The sequence below is a fragment of the Somniosus microcephalus genome, chromosome 7 (assembly GCF_052327205.1).
Source record: "Somniosus microcephalus isolate GS21.2 chromosome 7, FLI_Smic_1.0, whole genome shotgun sequence".
Taxonomy (NCBI): domain Eukaryota; kingdom Metazoa; phylum Chordata; class Chondrichthyes; order Squaliformes; family Somniosidae; genus Somniosus; species Somniosus microcephalus.
In genome coordinates, this window is record NC_140993.1 from 145,967,762 (window position 1) to 145,993,710 (window position 25,949).

The window sequence follows — 25,949 nt, forward strand, 5'->3', positions numbered from 1 at the left end:
TTGTGGGACAGTTGCCTCAGGCCATTGAGTCCCTGGCTCATAGTGTGGCCGATTTCGGGGACTCACAGGCCAGGGGTGTCGAACAACTCGCGGCAGCACAGGACGCGAGTCGAGAGTTCATGAGTGGTGCCGTGCAGACACTGGCTGGTCTGATGCGGGCACAGACCAGGGCAGTACGGGCACTCACTTCTGCCACACTCGCTGTGTCACGGACGCATCGCCAGGGCACCCGCCGCGCTGCTGCAGCACAGCGGTCTGACCTTCACCAGATTGCTGCGCTTGCTGCAGTGCCAGCCCGGCCGAGTGCCAGTGTCTCTGGCGACCAGCCTGGCATCAGCCAGCTTGCCCCCATTGATGCAGCCGCCACTGCCACTCCCCCAGCAAAGCTGCGACGAGCTGCTGGAGAGACTGATGCTGCCCAGCCACAGCTGCAGCAGTCAGCAGCCGGCCCCTCCAGGGCCGGACCTCGTCTAGGCCGACCCCCAAGGGCATCTGCCGTCACACTTTGTGCCCCTCAGGAGCCTTCCCCTAGCCTTGCAACACCCACAGGGCCCAGGTTGAGGCGGAGCAGCAGGTCGGGCAGGGGCCGGAGAAGCCTGCACAAGGACTCGCCCTCTCGGCACACCAAGTAGAGTGTGTTGCCAAATGTTTTTTTAGATGGAGGTGTTTGTGTTCTGTATGGGGGGGGCTTATTTTGGTAAGGCCGAAGATGATGGCAAATGTTTTTTTAGATGGGGGTGTTTGTGTTCTGTATGGGGGGGTTTGTCTTGGTAAGGCCGAGGATGAAGGCCAATTGGATGGACAAGTTTTGTTATTCCTCCCCAGGTTGTGGGAGTGAGATATGTTTTTGACTGTTTTTTGGGGGTGTTGTCTGTTTTTGTGTTTCATGTGGGAAGGGCCCTGAGTTTGTTAAATAAAGCTTTTTATTTATTCAGCTTGTCCATGTGTCATGTTTCAAGTGGTTGTTGCGTTAACCGGCTGAGGGCTTGCGGAGCGGCTGCATTCAGGTGCGTTCATTGCCACAAGCCATTCCCTGAGAGGGGGCCTAGAAGTGTCGTTCAATAAGCCACCGGCGGACGGCCCTTGGACCTTGTGGCTCCCTCCTGGGCTAGTACTCCTCCTCCTCCTCCTCCTCCTCATGGTCCTCCTGCTCGTCCTCCTGAGGTGGTGGTCCAACGTGAGGTGGCAGTGCCTGAGTCCTGCGGATAGCCAGGTTGTGCAGCATGCAGCAAACGACGACGAACTGGGAGACTCTATCTGGCGAATACTGTAGAGATCCGCCGGAACAATCCAGGCAGCGGAACCGTTGCTTGAGGACGCCAATCGTTTGCTCTATGATGTTCCTTGTGGCTTGATGGCTTTCGTTGTATGCCTCCTCAGCAGGGGTCCTGGGCGCGCGGAGCGGGGTCATGAGCCATGTACACAAAGGGTAGCCCTTGTCCCCGATAAGCCATCCCCTTGGGGGAGGCTGTGCCTGGAACATGTCAGCCACAGTAGTCTGGCGCAGGATAAATGCATCGTGGCTGCTTCCTGGAAAGCGAGCATTGACAGCTAGGATGCGCTGCATGTGGTCACACACCAGCTGTACATTGAGGGAATGGTAGCCCTTCCGGTTGCGGTAATCCTCGGCATTGTCGGTGGGTGCCCGCATAGCCACATGCGTGCAGTCAATGGTGCCCTGCACCATGGGGAAGTCGGCGATCCTGGCAAATCCGACTGCACGCTGCTCCTGCCTCTCTAGGGTCATGGGGAAGGAGATGAATTGGTGTCTCCTTGCGAAAAGGGCATCGGTGACCTGCCAGATGCAGCGATGCACGGTGAACTGGGAGATGTTCGCTATGTCCCCAGCAGCGGCTTGGAAGGAGCCGCTTGCATAAAAGTTCAGAGCCACCGTGACCTTCACTTCCAACGACAGAGACTTCCTGCACATCAGCTGTGGACGCAGATCTCTGTGAAGCAGCTGGCAGATCTCTGCAACCACCTCCCTTCTGAAGCGCAGCCTCTTCACACAATGCGCGGCAGTCATGGTGAGATAGGACACCTGCTGCCGGTATTCCCTGAGTGGGTAAGGCCTACGTTGCCGACGCCTGATGGCCCCTCTGCGTCTAGGCATGGCTGCCCCTCTCACACAGCGCCTGCGAGCCCTTCGCACATAATGCTGGAACTGAGGGTTGGAACCCCATGCAGCCCCCATAATATACTTGCAAACAGTGAAATCACAATGAGTTAAATTTCCAAGCTCTGGCCAGAAGCCAAAAATACCTCTCCTATGTTGTCCCAAATCAGTAAGGTCTGTTCCTTGGTCTCTGTCCAGAAATCCAAAGCACTAAAGTCATTGCAGCAAAATGGCTGGCCTTTATAGTCCAGTCTGAGTGCCCTTTAATTAGCGCTCCCCGAGGCCCGCAGGGCCTCTGCTGCGTTCCACTTCACAGTTCTTAACAGCGCCACGCCCACATTGGGCGGGCGCCACTGAAGTTCCGGTTTGGGGCGCACAAACAGCGTTGCACGACGAAATGACGTCATAAGCTGCGCGCACAGCTGAGCAGGCGCAAACACTTTGCGCCGGCGCTAAATGTCAACTGAAGTTGGGCGTAGGCGCAGATCGGCCTGCGCCCGGGCGCTAAGTGCCTAGCGCTCGAAATCTACTCCTCTTATGGCGCTAACGGCTGGCGAACGCAACTGTATTTCTAGGCCATGGACTTTCAAAAGGCTTTTTACTAAAGTACCACATATTAGGCTTGTTAGCAAATTGAAGCCCATGGCATAAAAGGGGCAATAGCAGCATGGATGCAAAATTGTTGAAGGGATAGAAAACAGAGAGTTGTGGTGAATGGCTGTTTTTCGGACTGGAGGGAGGTATATACTGACGTTACCCAAGGTTCAGTACTAGGACCACTGCTGTTATTGATATATATTAATGACTTGGCCTTGGGGCTACGGGGCACAATTTCAACATTTGCAGATGACACGAAACTTGGAAGTGTAGTAAACAGTGAGGAAGATTGTAATAGACTTCAAGAGACATAGACAGGCTGGTGGGGTGGGTAGACCCATGGCAGATGAAAGTCAATGCAGAGAAGTGTGATGTGATACATTTTAGCATGAAGAATGAGGAAAGACAATACATTATAAATAGTACAATTCTAAAGCAGGTACAAGAACAGGGAGACCCGGGGGCGTTTGTGCATAAATCTTTGAAGGTGCCAGGACAGGTTAACAAAGCAGTTAATAAAGCAGATGGGATCCTGGGCTTTATAAATAGAGGCATAGGCCTCGATTTTCATTGAGCTGTGGAGGCAGGCTTGGAGGCATGCGGGGGGTTAAAATCACAAAAACTGGCCGGCGGGACCCCACCCCCCGTTATATCCGTGTATCTTAATGTTGTGTCCTTCAATAATCAGACAAAGACTGCAGGGAACGATCAACAGGTGTTTACTGAATGATGGTTCAAACTGCAACTGACTGTACAGATCACTACTCAGGGTTTATATACAGGTGTGGTCACTGCCGCTACAACAGGATACAGGAGCTGTAAAAAGTAGTTCTCCCCCTTAAAGGTACATACATTACAATTCCTCCCCTTTTAGATTAACAGTACCATAACACACATTTAACAATTAAATATCAACTAATTACAATTAACACTTTTAACATGCAACATTAACTGAAAATAGCCTATTTATAAATTCAGTCTTTGGGGAGGCTTCCTGATTCTTTCTGGATAACGCCTTTGCCGAGTGTCTTGCTCTTGGTGCGGAGGTGATTCTAACACCCTGTCGTCAGTTGATTCATCAGCTTCCAATGCTATTGTTTCTGAGGTAGATGCGACCTGTACGTCGGGTTCCTCACCAGGTACGTATGGCCGAGACATGGGGTTGACTCTTTCCTGTGACTCTAGGATCTGGTCAACATTGCGTCTCACAATGTTCTCCCCAACATCCACTGTGTACATTAGTGGCCCCTGCCGTGTGCATATCGTTCCTGGTTGCCATTTCTCTGTTCGGTAGTCGCGGGCCAAGACTGGTTGCCCTACATTGAAGCTCCTTGTCGGCTTCTCATTGATGTGCTGGAATTGCTTACTCTCAACATCTCTTCGTACATTTGGTCTGAGCAAATCCAGATGAGATCTCAACCTTCAGTTAAAGAACATCATGGCCGGGGCCTGGTTGGTGACTGCATGTGTCGCATTCCTGTAGGCTAACAGGAAATTGTCCACCTTATGCTGCAGTGGAATGTCGTCATCGCACTATGGGCTAGAAATTCAGTATCGCCACTTTTGGGGCGGTAAAGTCGGGCGGCCGCTGAAGTTTGCGCCCGGCGCAAAGTCGAGGCCACTTCGCCGATATTCAGTTGCATCGCCCTAAGAGGTTGCTGCAGCGCTAAAACTGGCGATGCACGACTATCTTTAGGCGCAAAGCCGGCAGTGCTGAGCGATACCGTCGAGGCCGGGCGCAGCGCAGGTGCGGTCATTTGTTGATTGATGGCAGACACGCTGGCGCCGGCCATCTCTTAAAGGGGGAAGGGTCGAGTTGTTTGGCTGCCACGCCCTGGACACTGCAGCCCTCCAGCTAGGCCTGAGCACTGCTGCTGCACCTATTTAGCGACCAGGATGATGCAGAAGGCCCGGGAAAGAGCGCAGCGCTTTACTGAAGATGACCTGAGGCTGCTGGTTCGCGCTGTGGAGCGAAGACGCCACATTTTGTTTCCAGACACTGGCAAGAAACCGGTGACCAGCGTCTTCCGCAAAGCCTGGAGGGATGTCTCCAACAGGGTGACATCCAACAGTGTGGTTGGCAGGACTCCTGTACAATGCAGGAAGAAGTTTAATGACCTCACTAGGATTGTCAGGGTGAGTACCCTTTCCAGTGTCCTCCTCATCCTTGCATGTGCACCTCACATTATGGGCAAAGGGACCTGAAAGCCCTAATGGCCAGCCCTCATCCCGCAGCTATGGGACTGGCATGAGCATCAATTGCACATTCTGCACTTTACACACTGTGCAAGCTATTCTACCATGGGAGGCTGTGCAGACAAGATCAGGGCTACACACCGTACTTAGAGGCCATCCTTTCTCTTGTAGGCCAAGCTGGCTAACAATAAGCGTAGCCAGCTTGCCACCGGGGGAGGCGGTCCTCAGCACCAGGAGCTGACCGACCTAGACCAGCGCGTGGAGCGAATCATGGGAGTCCGTGTCATTGGCCCCATTGCCACTGGAGATGCCGACCCTGTTCTGGGCACCAATGGTAAGGACATGACCTTTTGGACCTCTCTCGTTCCACTTGCGCATCAGATCAACATCCTTTGCCACATTCCGACCAATGCGGTGAATGGCACCACTCATGCTTCCCTCGCAGACGCCCTGTCCTCACTCAAAAGCTACTCTTTTGCCTTCCTGCTTTCAGATGGTGAGGCGCCAGGTGAGGAGGATGTCCCCGAAGCTGCCAGTGTCAGCCCCTCATTGGAGGAGGAGGAAGAGGAGGAGGAAGAGGAAGGCGGGCCATCAGTGGCACCCTCAGCCGCGCCAACCCATGGCGATGTAGGGGACACGTCTTCCCTGGAGGGGAGCCTGGGGGAAGGGTCGGTGGGGAGTGCAGGTCCTGGGCCCAGTGGCCTGCAGCAACGCGGGAGGGGTGGGGAAGCTCGGCGGCCTTCTCCCCAGAGGGTGAGTGCGGCCTCCAGTCCGGTGACGGGCAGCGCAGAGGAGGTGCGCCTCCTCGAGGAAATGGCGGTCGACTCGGAGCGCAGGCACACGGAGCTCATGGGGGTAGTGGCACGGATGCCTGACGCCATAGAGTCATTGGCGAAGAGTGTCAAGGAATTCGGGGCATCACAGGCCAGAAGTCTGCAGCAATTCGGCGCAGCTCATGACAGAAGTCTGCAGCAATTCGGCGCAGCTCATGACAGGAGTCTGCAGCAATTCGGGGCAGCTCAGGCCAGGAGTCTGGAGGAAGTCGGGGCAGCTCAGGCCGCTAGTAGCCAAATGATCAGTGGTGCCGTCCAGTCACTGGCTGGTCTGATGCAGTCACAGACCAGGGCAACACGGGCACTAACTGCTGCCATACTCGCTCCATCAGCCAGGCATCGCCAGGGCACCCGCCGCACTGCAGCAGCACAGCGGTCTGTCCTTCAGTGCTGCAGTGCTGGCCCGGGCGAGTGCCAGTGTCTCAGGCGACCAGCGAGCACCTGCCATCAGCCAGCTTGCCCCCATTCCTGCTGCCGCCACTGCCACTCCCCCAGTGGAGCTGCCACGAGCTGCTGGACAGACTGATGCTGCCCAGCCACAGCTGCAGCAGTCACCAGCCGGCCCCTCGAGGGCCAGAGCTCGTCTAGGCCGACCCCCAAGGGCATCTGCCGTCATGCCATGTGCCCCTCAGGAGCCTTCCCCCAGCCTTGCTGCAGCCACTGGGCTCACTTTGAGGAGGAGCAGCAGGGTGGGCAGAGGCCACACAAAGATGCCCAAGGCATCGCCCTCGCGGGCCAAAGAGTAGAATGTGTGCCCAGTTGTGTTTGTTTTTGGAGGCCGAGAATTTGATGTTAGTTGTTTGAAGGCCGAGGCTGTGATGTTTGTTTTTTACGAAGGCCGAGGATGACGGCCATTTTTGTTTCACACTTTTGTTAATCCTCTCCAGGTTGTGGGAGCGAGTAATGTGTCTGAATGTTTTTTGGGGGTTTCTTCTGTTTTTGTTTTTCATGTGGGAAGGGCTCTGAGTTTGTGCAATAAACAATTTTCTTTATTCATATTGTCCATGTTTGAACGTTGAAGTTTTGGTTGCCTTAACCGGCTGAGGGCTTGCGGAGCAGCTGCATTCATGTTCTTTCATTGGCACAAGCCATTCCCTGACAGGGGGCCTAGAACCTACGTTCAATAAGCCGCCGACGGGTGGCCCTTGCACCTTGAGCGTCCCTCCTGTGCTGGTCCTCCTCCTCCTCCTCCTCCTGCTCCTCCTCCTCCTCCTCCTGAGGTGGTCCTCCAATCTCTGGTGGCAGTGCCTGAGTCCTGCGGATAGCCAGGTTGTGCAGCATGCAGCAAATGACGACGAAATGGGAGACTCGCTCCGGCGAATACTGCAGGGCTCCGCCGGAACGATCCAGGCAGCGGAACCGCTGCTTCAGGACGCCAATTGTTTGTTCGATGATGTTCCTGGTCGCTTGATGGCTCTCATTGTATGCCTCTTCAGCAGGGGTCCTGGGCGCGCGGAGCGGGGTCATGAGCCAGGTACACAAAGGATAGCCTTTGTCCCCGAAATGCCATCCTCTTGGGTGAGGCTGTGCCTGGAACATGTCAGCCACAGTTGTCTGTCGCAGGATAAAGGCATCGTGGCTGCTGCCTGGAAAGCAGGCATTGACAGCTAGGATGCGCTGCCTGTGGTCACACACCAGCTGTACGTTGAGGGAATGGTAGCCCTTCCGGTTGCGGTAATCCTCGGCATTCTCCAGCGGTGCCCGCAAAGCCACATGCGTGCAGTCAATGGCGCCCTGCACCATGGGGAAGTCCGCTATTCTTGCAAATCCCATTGCACGCTGCTGCTGCTTCTCCAGGGTCATGGGGAAGGGGATGAATTGACGTCTCCTTCTGAAAAGGGCATTGGTCACCTGGCGGATGCAGCAATGCACGGCGAACTGGGAGATGTTAGCAATGTCCCCAGCAGCGGATTGGAAGGAGCCGGTGGCATAGAAGTTCAGAGCCACCGTCACCTTCACTGCCACCAACAGAGACGTCCTGCACCTCAGCTGTGGCCGGAGATCTCTGTGAAGCAGCTGGCAGATCTCTGTGACCACCTCCCTTCTGAATCGCAGCCTCCTAACACACTGCTCGTCAGACATGTTGACATAGGAGAACTGCTGGCGGTATACCCTGAGTGGGTAAGGCGTCCCTTGCTGACGCCTGTTGCCCCCTCTGCGTCTAGCCAGGGCTGCCACTCTCTCACGGCGTCTGTGAGCCCTTTGGACGTAATGCTGAAAGCCAGCGTTGACAGCCCCCATAATATGTTGGCAAACAATGAAATCTCAATGAAGGCAAAGAGAATTACAAAGCTGTGGCCTGAAGCCAGAAATACCTGTCCTAGTGTTGGGCCAAAGCAGTAAGCTCTCTACCTTGGTCTCTCTCCAAAAATCCGTCTCAAAAGAGTGAGTGCTGCAAAATGGCTGGCCTTTATAGTGCAGGGGAAGTGCCCTTTAATTTGCGCTCCCCGCGGCCCGCATCGGCTGTGCACCGTTCCACTCCAGAGTCCTTAGGGCCGCCAGGCGCACAATGGGGCGGCATGACTGAAGTTCCGGTTTGGGGCGCCCAAAGGGCGTTGCACGAGGAAATGACGTCATGATCTGCGCGCGCAGCTGAGCGCGCGCAAAGGCTTTGCACCGGCGCTAAATGTCTACTGAAGTTGGGGGGAGGCGCAGATCGCGCTGCGCCCGGTCGCTAAGCGCCTAGCGCTCGAGATCTACTCCTCCTAAGGCGCTAACGGCTGGCGCATGCAACTGAATTTCTAGGCCATGGCCTTTACTGCCTTTTTAAAGGTTTGTACGAACCTCTCAGCCAATCCATTTGTGGCTGGATGATACGGGGCGGATGTGTAATGCCTTACCCCATTCCTTTTCATAAATCTTCGAAACTCTTCGGACACAAACTGTGGTCCGTTATCAGAGCAAATCTGCTTTGGCAAGCCGTTCCTGGCAAAAATGGTCCGTAGGACTGCAATAGTTTTCTCCGTGGTGGTGGAGGACATTTTGATCACCTCAGGCCATTTCGAGTGCGCATCCAAGGCTATTAAAACATTGAGTCCATGAATGGACCAGCAAAATCAATATGCACCCGTTGCCATGGAGATGAGGTCCACTCCCATGGGTGTAGAGGGGCATGTGGTGGTGCATTTTGGACCTTCTGGCATCCTGAGCAGCTCTTTTTCAGGTCCTCGATTTGCTGATCGATCCCCGGCCACCACACATAAGCCCTAGCAAGGCTTTTGATTTTCACCCCTCCCAGATGACCTTCGTGAAGGTCATTGAGCACTCTCTCCCTTAACTTGGGTGGAATTACCACTCGGGATCCACACATCAAGGTCCCCTGGCATACTGACAGCTGTTCTCTTCTGGATGAGAATGCTGGAAACAGTGAGTCGCCATGTGCTGGCCATCCCTTCACCGTCAAATCATATACCCGAGACAGTGTCGGGTCATTTTGGGTCTCCTTCTCTATACCAGCGTTAGTTACTGGCAAGCATTCAATTATAGTCGAATGAAATATTTCGACAGGATCCACTGCTGGTGCTTCCTCCGCAGTAGGCAGTGGCAGGCGTGATAGCCCATCAGCGTTTCCATGCTGTTTCGTGCCCTTATACTCGATTTCATATTGGTGCGCCCCTACAAAAAGGGACCATCTTTGTAGCCATTGCGCAGTCATCACCGGAACGCCCTTCTTTGGATTAAAGATGGAGACAAGTGGTTGGTGGTCAGTCAGCAAGGTGAACTTCTGCCCGTGCAGATAGTGATTCAACTTTTTCACTCCCCACACTAGGCTGAGGGCCTCCCTGTCAATCTGGGCATAGTTACGCTCGGCTGAGGCTAGTGACCGAGACGCAAAGGCTACTGGCCTCTCCGAGCCATCCGGGAATTTGTGCGACAGCACCGCTCCAATGCCATAGGGTGATGCATCACACGCCACCCGAATTGGTAGTGCTGGGTTGAAATGAGCCAACACCTCTTTTGCTGTGATCAATGCTTTGCTGTTCTGGAAAGCTCGTTTACATTCGTCACTCCACTTCCATGGTACCCCCGTTTGCAGTAGGGTGTTCAGTGGGTGTAGTACGGTAGACAAATTCGGCAAGAACTTACGGTAGTAGTTCACCAGCCCGAGGAAAAACCTCAGTTGTGACACATTTTCCGATGCTGGAGCCTTGACTACTGCCTCAATCTTTTCACGGAACTTATGTAACCCCTCTTTATCAATAACGTGGCCACAATACGAGATCTGCTTCTGGAAAAACTCGCATTTGTGGTGATTAGCTCGGAGCCCATATTCCTTCAATCTAGTGAGCACCTGCTCCAGGTTGGTGAGGTGATCACTGTCATTTTCGCCCATGACCAGGATGTTGTCCAAATAACACTGGGTCCCTGGAATCCCTTGCAGGACTTGTTCCATTGCCCTTTGCCAAATAGCCGGAGCTGATGCTACCCCGAACACCAGCCGATTGTATTGGTAGAGACCTTTATGAGTGTTGATCATGAGGTACTGTTTTGAGGCTTCTTCTACCTCCATTTGCAGGTACGCCTGGGCCAGATCAATCTTAGTGAAGCATTTCCCTGCAGATAGCGAGGCGAAAATATCTTCAATCCGCGGAAGCGGATATTGTACAGTGTGAAGGACTGGGTTCACTGTCACCTTAAAGTCCCCACAGATGCAAACCTTCTTTGGTTCCCCAGGCGTATTACTCAACGACCTCTTCATTACAGGAACGATGGTTGTAGCCCACTCGCTCCAGTCCACTTTGGACAGTACTCCTGAACGTTCCAAACCTTCCAGCTCTGCTTCGACGGCTGGGCGGATCGCATAAGGTACCGGTCTGGCCTGAAAAAACTTTGGGCTTGCATTTTCCTCTATTTTGATCGTCGCTGTTATGCCTTTTAGTGTTCCGAGTCCCTGCTGGAACACTTCTTGTGCGTCAGTTAGCATTTTTGACAGTCGTCCAGGTGTGACATCGTCATCCTTTTTGGCATCTACAGTCAGTGCTTGTATGGAATGCCAATCTAGCTGTATCTTCCGGATCCATTCACGTCCTAGTAGTGGTGGTCCTCCATCTGGCAATACATATAGGTCCATTTTTGGTGTTTCCTTGCCGTTATATATAATGTTCACCCTTATTTTTCCTTTGGGGTAGACTTTTTGCCCCCGTGTACGTCTTCAAGACAATCTTTGTATCTCTCAAGGGTATATGTGAGAATAGCTGCTTGTAGTCCCTTCGGTTTATGACTGTTAGGGCTGATCCTGTGTCCGATTCCATTTTCACTTGGACTCCTGCTATCTTGAGCGTGACCCAGATAGTTTGGTGATCCTCCGTTTTGAGCACATTATGTAGTTTCAGACAACCCAGCTCCTTGCTTCCGGAGTCTGTATCACTCTTCTGTTCGTCTGAACTACTCTCCATCACCTTATGTACCTTCTTGTACTTCTCCTGTGGAGATTTCTTGCTGCTGGTTTTCTTTCCCAACCTGCAGACTCTTGCTATGTGTCCTACTTTTCCACACTGTCTGCACACTTTGTCCTTGAACCAGCAATCATTATGGTCGTGTGTTGTTCTGCCGCAGCGATAGCACTTCACTGTTCCGTATGACATTTCATTTGTGCCATATTCTTGCGGTCTCCGTTGTATCTCTGCAGCACCCCGTGCTGCTGCTTCGTGTGATACTGCAATGCTGAAAGCCTTGTCCAGCGTAAGATCCTTTTCTGATAGAAGCCGTTTCTGGGTTCCTTCACTTTGAAGCCCACACACAAACATGTCCCTTAAAGTATCTGCTAGTCCCGTTCCAAACTGGCAGTGTTTCGATAGCTTGCGCAGTTCCATTACATACTCAGCATTACTTTCATCTTTATGCTGGTTCCTTTTGTGAAACTTAAATCTTTCTGCTATCAGCAGCGGTGTGGGGTTTAAGTGGTCCTGTAGGATTGACACTGGGGCAGAAATTCGGATCGGGGGCTTGCCGCGCGTGCAAGCCCCCGATCTGCAGTTACCCGATGCGCCTGCCGTTCACCTCCAGGGACGCCTGGAATTCCTTTTTGAAAGAGAAGAATCCCAGGCAGCGTCTGACGTCACGCCGCCCAGGAGTGCAGCCAGCGCGAAGCCTGGAGCGTGCTGTGTAACTGAGACACGCCCCTTGAGGTCTCAGTTTAATAGGACACGCCCCCAATGTTTCTCACAAGCTGCAAAGCATTTTTACATGCAGAGCAGCATTTTAAATAGGTTTTTGGTATTTTTATGAAGCTTTTGGTAACTTTTATAAACTTTTAAAAACGTTTACATTATTTTGAAGAATCTGAAGTCGTTTTAAACAGAATTAAAACAATTTAAAGACTTTTAAAAGCCCTGAAAGAATTTTTTTCATTCCATTTATTTATTTAGCAACGTCGTCGTCATACGTGTCTTCACACTGTTCCCTTTGGGGAACTGTATGAAGTGGTGGAAGGATTTATGGCCGTGATTCACGCTCCTTCCGTGACCGTAACCATCTTTGTACCAGCCATTAGGGTGGTTAGTCCTATGGCGGGAGGATTTTACGGGCTCCCACAACCTATACAAGGAGGGGGGCCACCCACACCCACGGACGCAAATATCCCACTGGATGTCAACCCAGAATTTAGAGCCGGAGCTCCGACTCCACTTGCCGGGACTGTCTGGAGCGGGGTTCGAAACCCTACCCCGTCTGGCCCAGTGGCGGGGATCCTACCGCTACGCCAAAGGCCCACTCCGATTAGCAACGTGAAATGGCTGGAATGAGCACAATTCGCGGCATTAAAAGAACTCACAATTGAACTGATGATGACCTCAGCAATCTCCTCAATGAGGTGGAGGCGCAGCGCCTGCTCATAATTGGTAATGAGAAGTCCAAGGCGCCGCAAAAAGGACAGATGATAGCTTGGTCTTTCAAGTGGCAGCATAGGGCTCCAGTCACGGGGAGGGAAAAGGCGCAGGAAACGTATGGGTGTCACCTTTTGCGCGGAGTCGGCCTTTTGCGTAGCGGTAAGCATCCCCGCCGCTGGGCCAGAAAGAGTAGGGTTTCGAACCCCGCTCCAGACAGTCCCGGCAAGTGGAGTCGGAGCTCCAACTATAAATTCTGGGTGGACATCCAGCGGGATACTTGCGTCTGCGGGTGTAGATGCCCCCCCCTTCAGATGGGTTGTGGGAGCCCGTAAAACCCTCACGCCATAGGACTAACCACCCTAATGGCTGGTATGAAGATGGTTATGGTCACGGAAGGAGCGTTAACGTGGCCAGAAATCCTTCCACCACTTCATACAGTTCCCGAAAGGGAACAGTGTGAGGATACGTACGACGATGACCTCTTGCGCAATGCACCTCCTTGGACCCTCAGTCGCAGATGCGAGGGGGAAAATCGTGCAATTGTTAAATTTTTCATTTTATTGACATGTAAAATGTTGGCCCAGTAATTCCGTTCCAAACGCATGAGTACGGTCGGGGTACTCACGCGTCTGGCCGGAGGAAATGCCGGTTTTCAGCATGCACAGCGCATGCGGGGAAAACCGGCATTTCCTGTCCTCTGAACGAAGGGGTTCAGAGGCAGAATGCGTGCGACTGCACAGGCAGCGCGTGCGCAGTAAAATTTGCCGGTTTCATTCATGCTTTCAGTGAGGTTAAGTCCTTACAACTTACACATGAAAAAAGCATGAGTACAGTTGCTCCAGAGGCTGCGGAGGAAGATATATTTTATCGTGGAGTTTCTGAAAGGCAATATTTTTGTTTGGGAAAGGGAGGAAAGTTATTTTAAGAAATGCTGAGGTATGTTTTAAAGTTTATTTTTGTTTTTTAAAACGGGTTTTCAGTACTGTAGGTAGAAGGAGCAATTGTGGCTATGTGAATTGAATTTGCTGTGTTTATTAAATGTGAAAATGACTCCAACATTTTTAAGAAAGAAACTTTTCATCAGTAATATATTCTTTTAAGTAATTATGTATGTATGTCTGTATATATTCCTTTGCGTATATGTATTTATGTATATATTGCTTTACTTATGTGTATGAATGTATGTATTTAATTATGACTTTCAGAGAAAGTAACTTATTGGAAAATCATAATTAAATACATACATTCATACACATAAGTAAAGGAATATATACATACATACATATACGTAAAGGAATATATACGGACATACATACATAATTACTTAAAAGAATATATTACTGATGAAAAGTTTCTTTCTTAAAAATGTTGGAAATGTTACATTATTCATTTTAGAACAGTCATTTTCACATTTAATAAACACAGCAAATTCAATTCACACAGCCACAATTGCTCCTTCTACCTACAGTACTGAAAACCCGTTTAAAAAAAAAAAATTATACTTTAAAACTTACCTCAGCATTTCTTAAAATAACTTTCCTCCCTTTCCCAAACAAAAATATTGCCTTTCAGAAGCTCCACGATAAAATATATCTTCCTCCGCAGCCTCTGGAGCAACTTTACACATGCTTTTTTCATGTGTAAGTTGTAAGGACTTAACCTCACTGAATCCATGAATGAAATCGACGAAGTTCACTGCGCACGCGCTGCCTGTGCAGTCGCACGCGCTGTGCCTCTGAACCCCTTTGTTCAGAGGACAGCAAATGCCGGTTTTCCCCGCATGCGCTGTGCATGCTGAAAACCGGCATTTCCTCCGGCCAGACGCGTGAGTACCCCGACCGTACTCACGCGTTTGGAACGGAATTACTGGGCCATTATGTTTTCAAAATCCTTTTCTACTGCCTTCTCTGGGGTTACTAGGTTTCGTAGTAAGCCATACATTTTTGCACCCATTGAATTCAACAATACCAGCGCTTTCTTGTCATCTGGCACTTCATTCACCTTGCAGTATACTTCTATGCGTTCGACATATGTCGTCCAATCTTCGACTTCATTGTCGAACGCTGTGATACTGCCACTCTTCGGCATTTTTGGGTGTGGTTAGACTGGCTTAAAATGGCGTCTCCCGCGCTTTCCTTTCTACCCCGCTGCGGCTTAAAATGGCGTCTCCCGCGCTTTCCTTTCTTCCCCGCTGCGGCTTAAAATGGCGTCTCCCGCGCTGCTGCCAATGCCGCTCTCTGCGGTCCTCGTGGCAATGGCAGCACCTCGTGTCTTCCTGCGCGCCTCTCTCCCCCGTTGATGCTGCTCGGCGCTTGAACACCGGCTGCGCTCTGCTCTCTCTCGTCTCTCTCCCCGTTGATGCCGCTCGGCCCGGAACACCGGCTGTCCTGTGCGCTCTGCCCTCTCTCTCTCCCCCGTCGACGCTGCTCGGCCTTTTTCTGTGCCGCTCGGGCGGCTTTAGCCGCCGCTGTCCGGGAAGGGTCTGCACAGTACCTGTTGCCAGCCCGTTTTGCTGGACCACCGTGACTGGAAAGCCAAGCCTGGCTCTCGACAGCCTCCCCTGCGATGCTCAAATCTCCGCTGGCTGACTGGGCAGTTGCCCGTGGTCGACGTCCGTGCTTCTGGACTCGACCTCCTTCCACTGTTCTCAAGGAGCGAATCCCTGGGAGGTGATGCAGAGTTGCAGGTAGGTTCAAATCTGCATCGTCGCCAATGTTATATCCGTGTATCTTAATGTTGTGTCCTTCAATAATCAGACAAAGACTGCAGGGAACGATCAACAGGTGTTTACTGAATGAGGGTTCAAACTGCAACTGACTACAGATCACTACTCAGGGTTTATATACAGGTGTGGTCACTGCCAGTACTACAGGATACAGGAGCTGTAAAAAGTAGTTCTTCCCCTTAAAGGTACATACATTACACCCCCTGCCTGGTTCCCGACTCCGAGCAATTTTAGCTCAATCGTGTCTGATGGTCCCAACTCCGTCCCGCATCTAACAGGCAGGACTGGCCGTTAAGGCCCTTAACAACCACTAAATGGCCTCTATAATCCTATTTTGAAAGGCCCTTGTGAATTTAACCCTTTTCCCATGTGAAACACACCTGGTGGGAAACACGAATGTGAAATCTGGCGGGAGCACTATTGGATTGCTGACTATCAACTGCAGGTCAACCATTAAACAGGAGATTTGATCAGCCATGATTTGAAGGTGGCAGGACTTAGTGGTCTCAGGTCTGGGGCAACTTTTAGAAGGCTTAACCACACCTGTGGAAGGTTGGAGCCTCACACCCATCTCCAGTGTGACCTCCTGGGAAACCCCTCTCACCACCTTCACTCAGCGCTTCCTCAACGGAGGCATATACCAGACGCATGGGAGCCATTTATTTCCTTCCCATCTGGGCATTAGAGAAGCTTGAGCACCAGCCACGGCAGTAGCAGAACCAGGAACAACAGCAGCACCAGCAACAGCAGCAGCAGCAGGAGTGCCAGGCTGCTGCTCACCCACCTGAAGCTACACAGGCCAGAAGGGGCCAGCGCCTGGAAGCCCGTCGGCGCAGGAGATACCACCCAAACAGGGTCTACAGATGCAGGATCAGCTACCTCAACATGTCTGAGCAGCAGTGCCAAAGGCGGCTCCGACTTTTGCGAGAGGTAGTGACTGACATCTGCGCAATGCTTCAGCAAAACCTGCTGCCCAGAGGACCAGATGGACAAGCATTACCAGTGGCCATCAAAGTCACCACCGCACTGAACTTTTTTGCCTCAGGCTCATTCCAGGGATCAGCAGCAGATATCAGCGGCATCTTCCAATCGGCCACATACACTTGCATCACGCAGGTAACCGATGCCCTCTTTGCCTTCGCGCACAATCACATCCATTTCACCAAGGATCGAGGAAGTGTCACGGCGCGAGCGGTTGGATTAGCTAATCTGGCAGGCTTTCCAAGGGTGCAGGGCATCGTTGACTGCGCACATTTGGCCCTTAGGGCACCCCATCGCAATCCAGGTATTTTTGTCAACCGCAAGGGCTTCGACTCCCTCAACGTTCAGCTGGTGTGTGATCACAAGAAGGAAATTTTGCATGTTTGTGCCATGTACCCTGGCAGTTGCCATGACTCCTTCATTCTGCACCAGTCTAGTGTGCCTCTGCTATTCAGTCCGCCAGACCAACTTAACGGATGGCTACTTGGAGACAAGGGCTATCCCCTGAGGACGTGGCTAATGACACCATTGAGGAAGCCAACCAATGAAGCTGAGGAGAGCTACAACTCCAGCCATATTTCCACCAGATCCATTATCGAGCAAACCATTGGTTTGCTGAAGATGCGCTTCAGATGCCTGGATAGATCAGGTGGAGCCCTGCAGTACTCAGCAGCCAGGGTCTCCAGAATCGTCGTGGTTTGCTATGCACTTCATAACATGGCACAGCGTCATGGCTTGCAGATTCCTGAGGACCAAGTGGTTCTTCACATATCCTCCTCAAATGAGGAGGAGGAGGAGGAGGATGAGTGCGAAAACGAACATCCTGCAGAGGCCCATCAACCAGCGGCAGCATTACACGAGAACATTGCTGCCCGGGATGCAAGGAACGCACTCATCCTGGCCAGATTTGCGTAGCCTAGTCAATCAAACACTTTTGCCTCGCTGTTTCTTACCAGAGCTTTGACAATGGCCAAGAACCAGAGGATTCCTAGCACTCTGACCACCATACTGACAGTTGCAAGTATTCCTAAGGCCTCAATGTGGAAGTCCCAAAAGCGAAATGACAGACGCCACAACTGCAACATTTGCCATCAGAACTTTTATGTTCAATAATGACGTGATGGCATTTTTACAATAAACACAAAATTGCACCCAATTGACTACCCTTGTGACTATTTGTGCAGAATTTTCCTCTTACGCGTGCTCCTACGTGGTGCCTCCCCTGTGGCTTCAGCAGATGTGGAGGGCCCCTGCTCACTTTCCTGCTGCTCCTGTCTCGACACCTTTGGCGGGCGTCCTCTGGGGTTGCGAGCCTGTGAGGGCTCGTCAACAGTCTGCTGCTCCTGCGGCTGTGCAGGGGTTGAGACGTCTATCTCACTTGGGTGTGGATTCCAGTGGGGCTCTGACCGAGGGCTCTGCAGTGTCATGGAAGTGTGAGCGCTTGGAGAGGAGCCCCCACTTCCTTGAGGTCTGCCACCAACCTCCTTCTCGTGGGTCAGGTCCCCCTCAGCACCAGGGCACCTTGCTGTACATCAGGGGGGCCATGGGGACCCATATCTGCAATGGCAGTCCTACTCAGAAGGACTTCCATGAAGGTCTGGTTTCTCTGTTCAGTAGATGCCCATCGCTCCTCAAGAGATGTCATTCTATTCTGAACAATGACCATGTTTTCCATACCCTGGCGACTAAGCTCCTCCTTGGCCGTAGCCATCCTCTCCTCTACTGTAGCCATCCTCTCCTCTGCGGTAGCCAGCCTTACCATGGAGGTAGCCATCCTTTCCGTGGTGATGCGTTCATGCACCAATGACTCCACAAAGGCTCTGCTCATGTTCGCTATGGACTCCTCCATTCGCTCCACACTCGCAGCGACCCTAGAGACAAAACCTGCCAGAGACTCCTGCATCTGTGCCTGGAGTTCCATCACCTCTGATCTTATGGATGGACCCAGAGGCAGAGGGTCGACATGCTGCTGAGCCGAGCTGGCAGAGTCCTGCGCCCTCCGACTAGGACTCTCCACTGCTGACCCTGTCTCCACAATCTGCTGATGCTCACTTGTGAGCTGTGGTACATCAGGTGACAACACTACTCTATGTCCCGAAAGTCCCACCGAGGTGTGAGTGTCTGCACTGGTGCTGGGTGCGCTGAATTCTGCTGACGCTGCACCCTCAGAGGTTGCAGCTTCCTCTGAGGAGTCTGGCTGCTCAGCCTCTTCTTCCTGGCTAAGGGGGATGGATGCTTGTGATGGTCCTGTGGGGGAGTAAAGGAAAAAGTCAGAGATGTGATGCAAAGGCTACATGCACATAGCTTTTTGCAGATGCTCATAAGTCCATCTGTTACAGCTTCACAATCATTATTAGCGACTCATGCAATGTCAAAGAGAGAGATGGGAAACTTTTCTGTCACCAGCTTGCTGTGTTACACCCGTCTGTCCATCCCCCACGCGCGAATCATCCTCTATTCCCACAATTTCCAGGGCCTCCTCCCAGGGGGTCAGGTGGGCTATTGATGCTGTCCCTTCTTCTGTCCTGGCTCGCTCTCTTTTGTTGTGAGCTCTCTTTTCCTGCAATGAGGGAGACAAGTGGAGGTTGAGTGAGAATTAAGGAGTGAGTGTAGAGCTTGCATAGCATAAATACTTAGAAGGAGGCAAAGATGGAGTGAGGTTGCAAGACCAAGGGCCCTCCCTGTGTGTTGTGAGTTGTGTTCAAAGCATCAGAGTGATAGGGAGTGTGAGGGCTGCATGGTGGAATAGTTATGTGAATGTGAGCATAGAGAGAGAGGGAATGGGTAAGGGTGCATGGATGTCAGTGTCAAGTGGGATGTGGAGGAAGAGATTGCTAAAGTTGAGTTCTGGTGAGGAAAGGCAATGGGGATCAGATTGATGGTGATGGGAAATTCATACTCACTTTTCCAGTGTGCTGAAGGTCATGAAATCTTTTCCTGCACTGTATCCAGGTTCTGCGGGTGACTCCCAAGGAGTTGACCTCCTCAGCCACCTGCATCCACACTGCCTTGGTCTGAGTGGGAGGCCTCTTCCTCCCTGATGAAGGGAAGAGCACCTCCCTGTTGGCCCTAGCCCCATCCACTAATGCCTGCAGTGCCACCTCATCAAAGCGAGAAGCTGATCTGGCCCTCCCGCTTGTCATATTTGCTGCAGCTCCCTCACACTGCACAGTCAAGAAGCTTGGCAGTCTGCAGAAGAAGCAAGGCTTGCTGTGGACCTTAAATGCAGCAGCAATGATGACGTCATCGGAGGGGACTTTCATTCATGAAAAACCCATTTGCAAAGGCTTCCCACACGTTGGAAATCAATTGGCCAATTAAGTTAAAATTGCATCAATCTCCCATTTAGATTCGTGTGGGAAACACGAAATTCGGATAACACGACACCATCCCGCACCTGAGTTAAAATCCCTTCCATAGAGTACAAAAGCTAAAGCTATGTAAAACACTAATTCAACCCCAGCTAGAGTATTCTGTCCCATTCTGGGCACCACACTTTAGGAAGGATGTGAAAGCTTTAGAGAGGGTACAGAAGAGATTTACTAGAATGGTTCCAGGAATGAGTGATTAGAGTTATGTGGATAGACTAGAGAAGCTAGGGTTGTTCTTAGAGCAGGGAAGGCTAAGAGGAGATTTGATAGAGGTGTTTAAAATGATAACAGGTTTAGATGGGGTAAATAAAGGGAAACTGTTTTCAATGGCTGAAGGGGTGGATAACCAGAGGACACAGATTTAAGGTGGATTCGCAAAAAAAACAGAGGTTGTGAAGGAATATACTATATAACCTTTTTAGTAAACCATACTATATAGTCTTTTTAGAAAAATACACTATCTTATGAAAGAATTCTGGCCTTGTTGAGATAAGACAGTGGTTGACCCTGAAGAGTAACTTATAAGGAACTCTACCTTATAAATTCTTTAAAACATGACAAACTGGGTTTGGAAATTTAGAAACCTAACTATGAAATAGCTATGAAAGAATTCTGGCTATTGAAACAGGAGAGGTTGTTGACCCTGAATAAATAACCTTATTGAAACAGAAGAATGGGATGGCTCTGAGTACCTGACCTTTTGGGAACAACACAATGGTCAACCCTGGATAAGTGATATAAATTAAACTTCGTAAAGATGGCACATAAGATAAGGAACATCTGCCCTCGTAAAGATGACATAAAATAAGGGACACCTGCCTTTCACACCTTTTTATATGGTGAACCCAGAATACCTGGAGATGCGGCAGATTCTGGAATATTACAAGCTGATGTGGTAGTAAAGAATTGCAGAGGTCAGCAGAAAGATGAATAGTGATAATTAACTTGCATCAGCAGAAACCTTAAAGGAAATACAACTGAAAAAGAGTATAAATATTGAAGTCTCAAATGAGATAGCAGAGTCGCTTTAATCGGGCAAGGCGGTTCTCGACTACAGAGGTGGCTCTGTGGTCTTCTACTCTTTGTACCTCTGGGATCAAAGGTATTTTGATGTTGATGGATATCCTGTATAGAAAACTTTAAGAGCTGTAATACTGTAGCGAAGTTACGATTTAAAAGTAAGATTTTCTGTTAAAAAGATCATATTTTTTCTCTTTTTAGAACTATTAACGTTGCGATTGACTGATTCACCAACTGTAAATTGCATGTCAGTTCTTTTAATAAATCTCTATATAGTTTTAGAATTGTCTCACATAAGTCTTCTGTATCAATAACTCGTGAACTCAATCTCTGTACACTCTTTGGTGAAGAGTTACATTTCTGAAGGAGATCTCCGGACCCACATAATATTCAGGACGTTACCGCCTGGCTAAACTTATTAAAAGCATTATCTGGAGGACGATAACATTCTCAGATTGTTCCGTTCCTTTAGGGAGAGATAGCCCGGACCTTTAGACCCAGCTAAGCACCTTTAGGATTCAGCTACCTCAAACTTTAGTTGAAAGTGAACATCTGAGAAATACGCCTGATTGGGGATAGCCCCAAAGGGGCAAGGACTAGTATCCTTTCAAGGTGACATGAGGAAAAACTGTTTTACGCAATGCATGGTTAGGATTTGGAATGCACTGCCTGATAGGGTGGCGGATACAGATTCAATAGTAGCCTTCAAAAGGGAATTGGATAAATACTTGAAGGAGAAATAATTGCAGGGATATGGGGAAAGAGTGGGGGAGTGGGACTAACTGGATTGCTCTTCGAAACAGCCGGCGCAGACTTGATGGGCCGAATGGCCTCCTTCTGTGTGGTACTATTCTATGATTCTGGCCTTGCCAGCGGCACCCACATCTCATGAATGAATCAATAAAAAAAGTCCAAATGTCATGTTAAACAAATCATAACTGACCAGCTAATAAACATAACCATAAATTTACAAATAAAGCAAAGCAAAACAGAACCTGAACCATTGTGTGCTCATCTCAGAAGCATCATCCATAACTTAGAATGAATAACCAGCAGCTGTGAAGATATGAGCAAAATAATGATTGCTGTATGGTAAGTATCAGTGGTTCTATATTTTTGAAAGTGTATAGCCTAAAAATGATTGCTACTGATATTAAAATAAGGAGAAGTTAGGTGAATTTTTTTATGCTGTAGTGGAAACAGAATGCATGATAGATTTTAAAAGGGAAATGGATAAACATTTGAAAATGAAATAATGAAAAAACATAGGAAAAGTGTATGGGGGTCTTGGTGGAAAAGACTAAGTGGTCAGAACTTTCAGAGAGCCGGCACAGGCATGATAGGCCAAGTCTCCTCCTGTACTGTACAATTCTATGATTCTAAAGCAATTAATGTCTGCAGTAAAACAGGATAAGGGGATGTCATGCAAACAGTTCATCTGTTATTATTTCCAATAGTAATTTTTATTATATTATAAATGAGACCCTATGTACAATTACTGAAGGAAGAGTGTAATTCGTATCAATGAACATGGCTAATAATTTTATAATATAAATGATGCAACATTGTGCATGTTTTTTAAACAACTTACCAGATTCAGACAAATTAGTTGCGTCTCCTCCTTGCTTGTAATGTGGAAGCTTTAGGCGACCCTAAATTTGGTAGCTGTCAAGGTGTTGGTGGGAAGTATAGATACTTTTGGCAGAAAAACAGAAAACGCTGGAAATACACAGTGAGGGGAATTTAAATCTGGAGCAGCGCGTGAGTTTGGGTGCAGGTGGGGCATTAAAACCAGCAAAAATGTCAGTGCATTGAGAAGACGGCTCCAACCCATTGACATCCGCATTTCACTGGAGTGCGTTTTTCCACTTGCACGCAACCTCCTCAGGAGCGGCGGGTTGTCTATTAACATATGGTAATCGTTCAATTAGAACAATATTTCAACTGACTTTTAAATTTAACAGTGCATCCACAGGTTTACTGAAACTCACCAGTGAAAGCAAGGCGAGAACACAGCGGCAATTGAGGTGGCTGAAACAATCTCATGGAAATACCGCAATAAATACTCAGTACTCACAGCTGCTTTCTTACCTGCTCATGAGAAAAGGTTTGTTTACCGTACTTTTGCTGAGAGATTACTATCTACACTTTGGAGGTTTTCTCAATCACGTCAGGATGGGTGCCTTAGATTGGACCTCAGATGAGGATCAATATGACCACTAGCACCAGCAGTAGCACCAGCACCAGGCTGCTGTTCAGAGACCTGTAGCTGGACAGCAGAGAGGGAGCAGCAGAGAGGAGAGAAGCAGAGGGGTGTAGCTTTCAGGAAACACTACCCGCACAACAGAGTGTAATGGCAGAAGCTAAGTTTCCTTGACATGTCCGAACAGCAGTGTCTCAGGAAGCTCAGGCTGTCACATCAGGTGATGACAGACATCTGCAGCCTTCTGGAAGAACACCTGCTGCCTGCTGGACCTGGTGGCCACGTGTTACCAATGGCTGTCAAAGTCACCACCGCCCTCAACTTTTTTGCCTTCAGATCCTTCCAGGGCTCTACCGGAGACATATCCAGGATTTCCCAGTTGACGGCCCACAAATGCATAAGACAGGTGACTGATGGCTTGTTTGCCAGGGCCGGCAGTTATGTCAACTTCACCTGCAATGTTGCCAGTCAGAATGAGTGGGCGCTTGGGTTTGTGGCACTAGCTGGCTTCCCACAGGTGCAGGGCATCATCGACTGCACACATGTGGCAATCTGGGTACCCCCAGATCAACCAGAGTATTCGTCAACCACAAGGGCTTCCACTCCATTAATGTGCAGCTGGTGTGCAACAACAAAAAGATATTTCTGCAGGTGTGCACCAGATTTCCGGGGAGCTTCCATGATGCTTTCGCCCTGTGCCAGTCCAAGCTCCCTGACATCTTCGGACCTGCAAGCAGACTTAAGGGGTGGCTGCAAGGAGACAAGGGATACCCACTTCAAACTTGGCTGATGACACCCGTCAGAAACCTGACCAATGAAGCCCAACAGTGCTACAATGAATGCCATATGACCACCAGATGTGTGATCGAACAAGCCATCTGGAGGTGCCCTTCAGTATGCACCAACCAGGGTCCCCAGAATGGCCATGGTGTGCTGCGCTCTGCACAGCAGCGAGGTTTGGACCTGCAGGAGGAATCAAACAAAGAGCTCAGATCCACTTTGGATGATTCTGAGGAGTAGGAGAAGAGGGAGGAGGAAGGTGATGAGGGCAATGCACCACAAGCTGCTCAGGTTGCTTACCAGGATACCAGGGGTGCCCTTATTAATGCAAGGTTTATTTAGGTTGCACCAGTGGACCCATGTCAGAAGCACATGAAATGGCCACTCTTCCCGCCCCTGCCCCCCAATAATGCCACTGACAGAAAGCAATCCTGCACACAATCAACCATCCCTTGCACATCCCCCAATTGGTCCCCATCAATTCATGATTTCCCATTCATCATCAAACAACTTAAAAGGCAACTTGCCACCCAGCAACCAAGAATGGGCAAGACGGGAAAGTGGTGCGTAAGTAGAATATTTATTTGCTTTAACTAAACAACAGAAATTTAGCAACATACCGGCCCGGATTTTGCGTTGGCAATGATGGTGAAACTGTCAGCGTTCACTGTCATTACTCCTCTGAAAGTGACAGCAACTTATGGAGTCAGCACATGCACAGATAAATGCAGAAACCCAAAAGTTGCTGTCAGTGATTCTACGCTTCTGCACAGGTTGCGCTGTGGAACTCCCCAAAGCTGACAATCAATTCAAATCACACTGAAATGTAGTTCCTGACAATAGCTTCCCCTGTTATGCTGGAATATCGCTGTTAAAAAGCCCAAAAAGCTTAAGCCTTGTTGAAAGAGGTGTAACTGGGTTTTTAACAGTGTATTGACTGCTGAACAACCGTTCTGGCCCTGAAAAGTTAATTTTATAATTGTGTAATGTCAAATGTTTCCATTGATATAACAATGGCATTATTTTTAGACAATAATTTTTTTTAAAGTTCGTTTATGATATTTCAGCTTCTACCTTAGTCCTATGTGTATGCCTCAATCTTTATTTCGCTCTCTGTAAAATTTATAATAAAAAATAAATGATTATCTTTGCATTTTACTGGTTTGCTGTCTATGAGAATGCTTCAATGTGGTTGGCTGCTTAGCCTGCTTAATGACATCACTGTTGCTGGACGCTGGAGATCCACTTGATTTGGCGCCAGATTCAAACTAACATCATGAGAGGTGAAATTCACACCACAGAGATTGCTAAATATTTGTGGGCTGCTTTCCTCGAGGTCAGCAGCGAGCATGCTGCTTCGCCACTGACCGTAAATTTCGGGCCAATATGAAATCAGACACCCATGTACATACCCTTGTGCAACTACAAAGCCTGACTCATCCCTTTCCTACTACTCCTATGTGGTGCAACCCCTGTGACTTGAGCAGAGGTAGAGGCAGACTGCTCAAATCCCTGCTCTGACTGCTCAGATGCTCTTGGCCAATGAACTCTGGGTTTTGGAGCCCGTGAGGGCCCCGCCAAAGACTGCACCACCTGCAGCTGTGCAGGAGCTGACTCTGCCATTGGGAGATGAGGCAGCATGTGGGATACTGACTGAGGGGAGCAACAGGTGAGAAGTGGAAGCAGTTTGAGTGGAGTCCCCACTTCCATCTTCCCTTTCGCCATGATCCCTCTCATGGCCCAGCCACATTTCACTGCTACCACTGTAGTGGAGAGCACTTTGGTGCAGATCAGCGTGGCACAGTATGGCCAAGGCTAAAGTATCTGTCATCCTATTTAAGGTGGCAGACATGGGCCTAGAAATTGAGTTGACGCCGCGCCAGGGCTTTAGCGCCGGAAATTTAGCGCCGGCGCTAATTCCCTTGCGCGCGCCAAAAATTCAGTAGCGCCGCGCCCAGACGGCTGCCGGCGCTACTGGCGGGCGTGAGCGCCTCCCAATGGGCGCTGAGTGCCGAATTGCGGCGCTAATCCGGCGCTGCGGCACCCGATGCGGTGCGGCAGGCTGGGGAAGTGCAGGCCTCCTCCTTCAGTTAAGGAGGAGCTGCCTGCAACCGCCCGCTGTCCGTTCAAATATTGAAAAAATGAGCCCGGCACCTCGGACAAGTGCCGGGCTTGCAGGCCAGACGCATCTGTTCCGTGGGGGGGGGGGTGGAGGAGTCCGGGGAGGGAGGTGCGGGCAGGCAGCCGACGGGAAAGCGGCCGGCCGCCGCGCGACCTTAATGCGCCGGCGCTAACTCGGG